Raw genomic sequence first — 10,196 nt, 5'->3', positions numbered from 1 at the left:
TTGTTATCCACATTCAAACACTTCTGGAACAATTTGAAAAGAGATTTCAACAGTTCACCATCACTGATCCTGAAGTTGCTTTTCTTGTGAATCCTTTTACTTGCCAAATAGAGGTAACAGAAATGGCTACATCAATTGCAAGTGTCATTCAAGTAAGAACAGAAGACGTGGAGAATTGGGCCTTCAAAATGATATTGTTCTAAAATCCTGCACAACAGATGAAATCTTTTGCAATCTGGTTGACCGAAAAAAGTTTCCTGCCTTAAAAAATGTAGAATAAAAAATAAAATCTTATTTTGGTTCCACTTATCTATGTGAAGTTCTGTTTTCAATAATAAACATCATAAAATCAAAATACAGATCTCGGCTTACAGATGCCCATCTTGACGATTGCTTACGAACGGGAATATCATCCTACTCTCCCAACTACGAAAAATTGGCTGAAGAAATGCAGTGCCAAAAATCACACTGACTTTATTAGAAAAAACATGTGAATTAATGATACCTATTTTTTCCATTAAGTGCTGATGAGCGGGCATGATTAACTTGTGTTTAACTTTTTTTTTTCATATTTGTTTGTTTGTTTATTGAAATCCAGATATAAGTAACAATATAATGAATATTTTTTAATTAACCATAACTGGCTATCTATGTTAAAGTAAGAATAATAAGTATATTTGGACCAGCAGTTCAACAATGTTTATATATAGGACTGAAATATTACTAGCCTCACTTTCTGCTACAGCTACTCAAATTTTTCCAAAAAACTGTCCGATCAAAAAATAATTTTACTTTTTTAAAAATAAATAAGATGAAAACTGTTTATGATATTTATTTTTGTAAAAATTCCTTAATTTTTCTTACAGGTAGATAAAAAAGAGCAAATTCACATGGTAAGGTGAAAGAATAATTGCCAGATAATTTAATTAATACCTTCTACATGTAAAATTACCCTTTTTATCTTATGGATTCATATATTATGTAATATTAAATATCATGATTTTCGTATTGTTTAATGTACAAATACAAAATAAGCCTTGAAAAATTGTTGGTGCCCACCACACTCTTCTGAAAACATGAATGTGCTATTGGCCACAAAAAGGTTGGGGACCACTGCTCTACAAATTTATTTGTGTAAAGAAAAAAAGTAGCAATTCAGCTTTTACATAGAACAGAATGGGACAATCTCTAGTGGGCTAGTGTCAAAACAATCATTGAACTTTTGCATTTTATAGCAATGGGAGATGTAATTACAAACACGCTGCATGGATAAGCAATGACCAAATACACAGTATCAGTCACCCCACAGGCTCTGAAGTCAAAAAGGTGTTTGAGGTTTGCACGAAAAATCAAATAAGACATGCACTTACTGCACTAATGGGTTTAATCTAATTATCACTATTAGTCACTCAAACTCATATAGCCCAAGGAGATGCTGAACTATAATGCAAATAATATTTGCTTTATAAACTCAAACACTGATGAATGAATAACAGAAAGAAGTAACGCAGAATAACTATATTGTGTGGTATGTAATTTCGTTGTAAAGATGGTGGGCGTACATCTGTTCTGAAATATCTACACATAATTCACATAGATTTAATGAGAGTTCCATTGATTTATCAGAAAGCAAGAGTTCCTGTGCATTTTAATTGGTATTTGAGTATTCATGCACAACAGTCCTGGGGCCTGTATAAATACCTGGGTAGACGAGAGATTATCCTTATGATTATATGGGCATGATTAATCAAAAGAGCTATTTTGTACCTAGGTACATTAGATCTCTTTGTACCCATTGACTACATATTTTAGTTCATATGGCTGGCCAGGACTCCACAGAAGAAGTTCTTTAAAAAAAAAGATTGTATTCAATTGCTTTGTGCTGGATTTTATGAAGCCGCATTTTATGATACATTGCCTCCAACATGATTGTCAAACTCTCTAATAATCTGGACCACATTTGAATAGAATCCAGGGATCGGCAACCTTTGGCATGCGGCCCGTCAGGGAAATCTGCTGGTGGGCCGAGATGGTTTGTTTATCTGACGCATCCAGCAGTTTGTCCGATCGCAGCTCCCACTAGCTGCAGTTCACCGTTCCAGGCGAATCCATGCTGCTTCCCATAGCCCCCATTGGCCTGGAACGGCGAACCGCGGCCAGAGGGAGCGTGATCGGCTGAACCTGTGGATGCTGCAGATAAACCATCCCTGCCCGCCAGAGGATTTCCCTGATGGGCCGCGTGCAAAAGGTTGCCGATCCCTGGGATAGAGAGTGCTTCGCCAACCAACCTCCTCATATCCCATTCACAGATGTACACACCATTTTCCTCATATGCCTGTGAGAGCTATAACAAGTGTTTACATGGAAAAGTGATATTAGGAAAGTATTTAGGCAGCTTTTCTGGGGGGGGGGTGAGAGAAGGGAGGGATCAGTCTCCGTGTAATCACTCCACTGGTGTCCCCCCACACACCTGTTCTGCCTTTCACTCTTCCACAGGCATGTCTCGTTGTCTTCCACTGTTGCCTGGTTTACCGTTCCTGTGTCCAACTGGCTATCCTTCTCCACTAGAGACTTTGAACCCACTGGCAGCGTCTAGTTCTTATTCTGCCAGCAACTCTAGTCCCTGTGGGAGAGGTTGCATTTGTCTCTCTTCTTCAGTAGTAAAGCTGACTCCTCCTTGTTTTCAACTGCATTTACAGGTGTTAAGTCTGTACTGCTGTTATAGAGCCTGGCCACCTGTAGGAGCAACTGTGAGGAGAAAGAGCCATGACATCTTCCAGTTCTCAACAGGAACTCTTGATCTATGTTAAACTGTGAGGCTAATATATCCATACATCACTTTATTTTCCTGTAACCTAATGTATTATTTCTCAACAAAATTACACTCAGGATAAATATAGCCAGTCATTTTGAGGAGCTATTTGAGATTGGAAAAAATGAGATCAGACCTATCAGAATGATACTGCTAAGAAAAACAGAAATCTATTTGCATGTGTATATTTAATAGAAAAACAGCTCATCGACAGTAGTGAAGGCAGAAAGCCAAGCACTTATGTTTGTCAAACTCTAAGTGTAACCTTTAAATCTGCTGAGAACATAGGTTGCAACAATAGATTTAGTTATGTTTTTTTAAAGTTGTGTCTGCTTTCCTCTCCTGCAACAGACAAGTTTGATCCAAGAGAGACAATTATACATGTGAGAACTCTACCTGTGATGAATTGCAGGGCTCCTCATGCAGAATATCCTAATAATCAGAATTATAAATCATCTAAGTGTATTTCTGCTCTCTGACAGGTAAAAATCTACTGCACAAGAAGTCCTCTAATTCAGCATAATGAGGTCTGCTGCATACTATGTGCCTCATATAACCACACACTTAAAGCCACTTGTTTTTATGGCATTTCCATATGCTAATCACCTATCTCAACATACAAGTGCATGAATTTGCTGCCAATAAAAACTATTTAACTCCTTGGTGACAGTGGTGCAGAGTTCACAATAAGTGTTTTAATATTAAGGTTTTTTTTGTAGCCTAATTTTAGCATGAAGGGATGTACATTTCTTGGGTTATAACAGTAAATATGCCCATCAGTGCAAATATGTGCATCTGACCCTTCTGGTAATGCGTTCTCCTTAAGATCCACTTCTTCATCAGGTACCTAAGTTTGGACTAAAGACCACATGGACAAATTATTTAACCTTTATGTGTCAAATTCCCCATCTGTAAATTGGGAAGAACACTATAGTAATGTTGTGAAAATGACTTACCTAATGTTTGTAGCTCACTTTGAAACAGCACTATTATTATAATAGGAGAAAGTAAGAACATGTAAACAATGAATGTACAAAGGGGTAATAGCATAATATGCTCTGTGGCCTATTTTGGTTCTAGCAAATTTCTATGTCTACATTTAGAATACGGATCTGAGAAAAGAAAGTGACCCCAGGAGTAAATGACTAGCTACTTTATGTTGGTGGTGTTTTTTGTTTTGGTGTAGTGGTGATGGCTGTGGTTTGGCAGGGAGGATATGAGGCATGTTCCAGGAAATTGTTTGACATCAATGTGTTTTGATTGTTCAGTGCTGAAATACGTTTTGTTTCAATATCACTGAAGGCTTTGTGATTCACATATTCAGATGCTACAAATGTTGGCCATCCTCCCAGAAGCAGTCTCTTTGTTACAGTGTAGCACAATTGTATCCCTAGCTGTCAATCAATAGATGTAAAAAGTTTGACTTGCAATGCTAGCAGACAGGTAGCATGCACCTGGGCATTTCTGAACATATTAACATTATGCTATAGGCATGGAATTTATACGTATAATGATCATCATTTTATAGCCTTACATTTATTTCTTATGAAGTTACAATACAGTAATTTAATAATTGTATCAATTATTGCAAAATTTGTTAAATTGTCCTAAAAGTCATTTAGTATTCTTCATCACAATGATGTTGTTCTCCAAATAATTCTCTGGGACATTATAGTACCAGGGATTGCAACAACAAAACATACTTCTTATCCACCCTTATATACGTCTTTTTATAAAGGAATCTCCAGTCATTGGATCCTCTTTTCTGAGGTAGTAACCAAAGATGTCAGTCTGTTAAATTCCCTTCTCTTCCCTTCTGTTGATCACTTTGTTGCTTTCCTAGGTACAAAGGCTCCTTCCAAAGCTGAACATCTCCAATTTTTATTTTCACATTGAAAAAGTAGGTTACGGGTACCCCTGTTCTTACGACTGTGGCCATAGGGAGCACTTTGTCACTACCCTTTTCTGGTATACCTTTTGTGTGCTGGTGATGGAGAGATGGCTGGGGATACATAGAATTCTGGCTTCTGAGGATAGAACCATTCTGATTCTGTGTGTATCATCTACCCACTATTTGCAGGAGACCGTCTCAAATCTGTGCAGGAGACAGAGCTTTCATGGGGTTGGGGGCTGTCTGACAGTCTGGAATGAACTTCCACAGGAACTAGTGACCATCATGAACCTCACCCTTTGCACTCCAAGTGCAAGGCTTATTTCTTTAACCTTGTCTTCATTAATATAAACACTAAGGAGTGGGTACCTTTAAAACATAACAACATACACAAAACCAGAACCCTCCCATAACACACTGGGGAGAGGGATGAGAGAGAGAATGAATCAAGAGTGACAGGTGCTAGTGATGTCACTTAATGCTGAGCACATGCTGTAGTGCTGAGTATAAGAACCTGTGTGAACAGAGTTTAGTAGAAAAAAGACCCTTATACTTAGCACTCACACTTCTGGATTATTCTGGAACGTCAATATATTAGGAAATTGATAACTTTAGACAGATATAAGAGCACACCAGATGAGAAATTAAGGAATGGCTACTGTATGGCTCTGGTGGACAAACCTCACACCAGCCATGCAAAAATCTTATGAACATTTTCCAGCACAGGCAAAAAATCTACCTTTTTGCCTGTCACAGGCCGGGATGTGCTTTTAAGGGTAGACCTGATTCCAGCCCCTTCCTGCTCTGTATTCCGGCTGCCTAAGGGATGAAATAGTCCCTAGAGGAGTCAGGTGACTGAGTGGGTCACATGACAGCACAGTTATAAAAGAGCCATCTGCGGCTTAGATGAGTAAGAGATTTAGTATGGCTGTTTTCCAGAAATCTAGAGAAGAGATATAGAGGGATAGCCAAGGGTCTGTGGAAACTATACTATGGAAAGAGGAAGGTTTGGATTAAAAAACTGGAAAAGGGTTGTGGAAAACCCTATTTACCGGGGATAATCTGTGAGCCTATGGACTAAGGGAAAATAGTTAGGCCTGAAACTGTTAGAGTGCTGTGGGCTAGTCTCTATAACCTGTTTTTCTTTTGTACAGGCATATGCACTGGACTTAGGGATGAAGTATGCAGCCATATTATACTGTCACTTATGATAATGATAATGGGAAGTACTAATATGTGTTCATAGGGTATCTAATTATAACAAACAGCATCGCAGTACAAGAGGGCAAGGGGCTCATTGGTATGTGGTAGTGAGTTTCAGCTGACTTGATTAGTTCAATGCACCCCAAGTCACTGTGTCATAATCTGTATCTAGAAGGTGCCATGTTAGACATCAACAGTAAACTGATCGTTAATGTTATTGTGTGGCATATGTACAAATAACAAATTCAAAATTCCAAACACATTGGAAATTATGTTATTAAAGTGTGTCTTCCAGGCAGGGATAAAGTTACCCTACCCTAGACAAAGTAATGTGGTTCTGCCATTGGGTATGTATTTGCAAGTTAAACTATGAGACACTGGAATGCAATATATGTAGAAAGTAATCATGACCACCAAACTAACAAGGGGAGAAGATAACCACTCAGCTTTACAGCTGGAGAAGGAAATTGCAGGAAACATATCAGCTTGCATTTTGGCAAACACCAACCAGGGGAAAAAAGGAGCATGAGACCTCATTCAGCAGAAGACTTCCTCACAGCTTGAATGAACATTACTTTTTGGGTAATCTTCAGAATAATCCATTTTGAAGATTCACTGGACTAAAAAGAGAGGAGCAGAGAACACCAAGTGTTCCTTCACCTAACAAGACAAAGGAATAGAGCACTTTAGACTTTGTGGGATATCTGACCAGAGGGGTTGGTCAGCCATCTTGATGGAAGCTAGGGAAACTGCCTTGAGGAAAGGCTGTAGCTTGTTTAGTTAAGTCTTAGCTTCTAAAAGCATTTTTCACTTGTATTTGCTTGTAACCATTTCTAACTGTATCCCTTATATTTGAATTCACTTAAAATCCTATTCCTTTGATTAATAAACTTGTTTTACTTTTTTATGTAAATCAACCCAGTGCTGTGTTTGGTTTAAAGATAATGTTAACTCCAGTTAATATGGCAAGCTGCTGGGTATTATATCTTTAAAGGCACAAACAAATCATATTATCTCCCTGAATGGTCCAGAAGAAGGGTGGACATTGCAAAGCACATATTTTGGGGAAAATTTGGCACTGGGAGGGTCAGGGTCATCACTCCAGGTATAACCGAGGCTGATGGAGGCCAGAGTGTGGCCGTACAATAACAAGAAAGCTGCTGGAATGAGAGTGCTGAACTACAGTTGCTTAACAAAGAGGCCATCAGTGCATGCTTGTATGCATGCTCAGTGCATGCTGAATGCATTCTGTCAAGGAAGCTACAGTAGCAAAGTATTTTGAGGTACTCAGGGTTAAATGGAAGGCACGGACACAATCCCTCACTGTCCGGATTTCACTGCAGAAGATGACAGTCTTACAATCCTGTTTATTTTTTAAAAAGACTTAGAGTTGAGCACAGTGAAAGCAAAAGGGCAGAGGAGAAACTGCTCTGTGTGGCATGCTTCCCTCTTAATATTTCCAATTAACCCCCTGTGCAAGAAGCATCATTCTTGCTCTATTTTGGGTGTGAGTGGGGGACAATCAGTGTCAGTAAGAAAGCTGTGCTGGCAGTGGTAGACTGGAAAGCAGTGATGTAATATGAATGAAAAGCATATCAGGTAAATACTCACTGGCTCTGTATAAAAAAAAAATTCTCTCTTCTATAATTTCATGATGCACCAAAACTCTTATCATAGTGTCATGGAAAAAAAAAATTATACTCTACCTATGTTGGCTATGATAAACAATTCATACTTGCATAATATGGATGCACCCCCAACATTAAATTAAAATGAAATAGGTGGCCTTATTACCTTTGTCTGGTACAAAATATATCTCCTTGTTCACGTGCACAATAGCCATAAACTACTAGGAATGTGAAGTGACATGAGTTAATGCAGAAATGCATATACTGCCTGACAACAGAAATTTTGTTCTGCATTACATTTCCATGCAATCAGTAGCTAATTTTGATTCAACCTGGAAGACAGGCTTAACATAATATTTCAATGCACAGCTGAAAGGAAAAAAGAAAATAGTTTCCTATATTTTTAGCTTTTTGATAAGTTGGAATCTTATTTCTTTAAAAGGCTGTGAAATCTCAAAAAAACAATACCTAGAAAATGAAATAAGCTTCTTCTACTAGATCTTAGTAACTGGTATGTCCCCACTGTCTGTATCTCTGCTTCTCTCTGGAAATAGTATCTGATTTGTGCAGATTTCAAGGTCATAATAAATCCAGAACAAGAAGTAAATCAATAACCTATTCTTAGACCTCAAAGATTTATGTTGAAGAATTTCTAGAGAAAAAGAAAAAATTGACAGACTGAACCAAACTTTTCAATAGGTAAAGATTTATGGTAAATAAAATCTTCAGGTTACCTTAAATACCTACAAATACCTATTAGAATATAACAGCCTAGCTTCTGGGAAGAAATATTCACCAGCTGTGTTTTCATGGGTAATAAATCCATATGTTTAAATAAAACAGTTTGCTGGAATTAAAAGAAATTTGCTCCTGAGGGAGGGGAGAAACCACTTCTGCAGCTACAACTAAGGGTAGACACATTTTTCTAAATAAAGTCTAATCAAGGAGTGAACAGTTTTGTATTTTTTTAAAATGAAGGATTTTTAAAAGGTGTCACCTTCAAAGGTCTGGAGACTGGAATGTTCAAGCTACAAAACAGATATAGCGGAGGCAGTTGCAATTCAAGAGTCCTAGAATTGTTTCCCCCTAATGTTCTCCAACCCCAGGCTTGGGGGACTGCCTCTAGCAATGAAAGAGGCGATGAGTCTCTGTGCTCTTCCAATCTTTAGCTTCCCTCATGGAACTAAAACCAAAGATTAATTTTTGGCTGTACACAGCTGTTTGCTAGTAATTGAACTGAGAATAACCTGGGCTATCAACAAAACTTCAATTGTTAATGATCCTCCGTAAATACTATGAAATTGCTTTAAAATAATCCAGATTATCAGAAGATTAGGAAGAACTGAAATTCTTGATTCACTAGATTTTTTTTTTAAAAAAGGCACCTCCAAACTACCTTGCCTTTAAGCTAAAATACATGGGTTCGGAATTTAAATTACCATAGATACAGTATTGGCCACACATAATGACCTGGCATTGGATCTTGTGTTGTCTCAAGTTCATTACCAATAGCTGAAGGGAAGAAACCAAACAGAAGATTAAGAATTCAAACACTAACAGAAAACAGGAGACGGGGATAAAAAAGAGATAAATAAGATGTCTTACCTATTGTCACACATCAGGGCAATCATGGCTGTATTTCCCCTCAGTGACACAGCAAGCACACCTATTATCAGTTTTCTGAATCCCCTGGCTGTCACCTCCCTTGGGTAAACCTCTGTCTTTTTCCCTTCTCATCAGGGTATTTCCAGGCTGCACAGTTCCTTACCTTGACTGTGTTATTCTAGCACACACAGATTGCCCAAGGACATCTGCTTGCTTTCTCTTCAGAGATGGTGAACGTGTAATTACTGCAGTTATGACTACCACACAGCTCTTTCTATGCATGCCTATTTTATACTTAAGGTAAAAAAACAAACAAACAACAAAAAAACCCTACAGAGAAAACTTTTAAAAAACAATAAAGGAACCTACACCTGTGCTAATTAGTTTATCAAGATTATCCCAAACTTAACATAGACTCTGGCAGAACCTTCAAATCTTCACCCAAGAGGAATCCTCATGGTTACCAGTTCATCACAGCTTCACCTCAGAACAAACACACTCATCATATGTTAAGTTCATCCTTTCATACAGTTTAGTATACAGTCCCTGATCTGGAGTTTCTAGAAGCAAGTAATTGGTATCCAGTGGGCCTCTCTCCCTAGGGCATCTTCAAAAGGTTGGCTTCCCAGGGGGAGAGCTTGCATTCTCCTCACCCCAAGGTACTTAGGAAATCCACTTCACATGTATTGTTAGTAAAAAGACTTGAAGTTCCGAATACATTCCAGAAATTGCATTTATCTTGTCTCCCTGTTGAGGACGTTTCATACTATCTCACAGTAGTACATAAAAACTTAAATTTTAATACGAAGTATACCAAGAGTACTGACCCTAATTCAAAAAAGGTTTAACTTTATTGAAGTAAGTTTGTCTTAATTCCATAAATTTTGTTCAGGATATTGTCAGCCTGTCATGCCTATGCCATGTAATTTTTCTTTATTATATGCCTCTGCCATGTGTCTTGCACATGTCATGTAACATGTTATAAGGCACCACCCAGAAGCAATAAAACAGTACATATTGGTGGATTTTGGAATCAACTTTTTCAGAAATATCTTCA

The sequence above is a fragment of the Lepidochelys kempii genome, chromosome 1 (genome assembly GCF_965140285.1).
Source record: "Lepidochelys kempii isolate rLepKem1 chromosome 1, rLepKem1.hap1, whole genome shotgun sequence".
Taxonomy (NCBI): Eukaryota; Metazoa; Chordata; order Testudines; family Cheloniidae; genus Lepidochelys; species Lepidochelys kempii.
The sequence above is the reverse complement of the archived record's forward strand: the minus strand, read 5'-3'. Positions refer to the sequence as shown.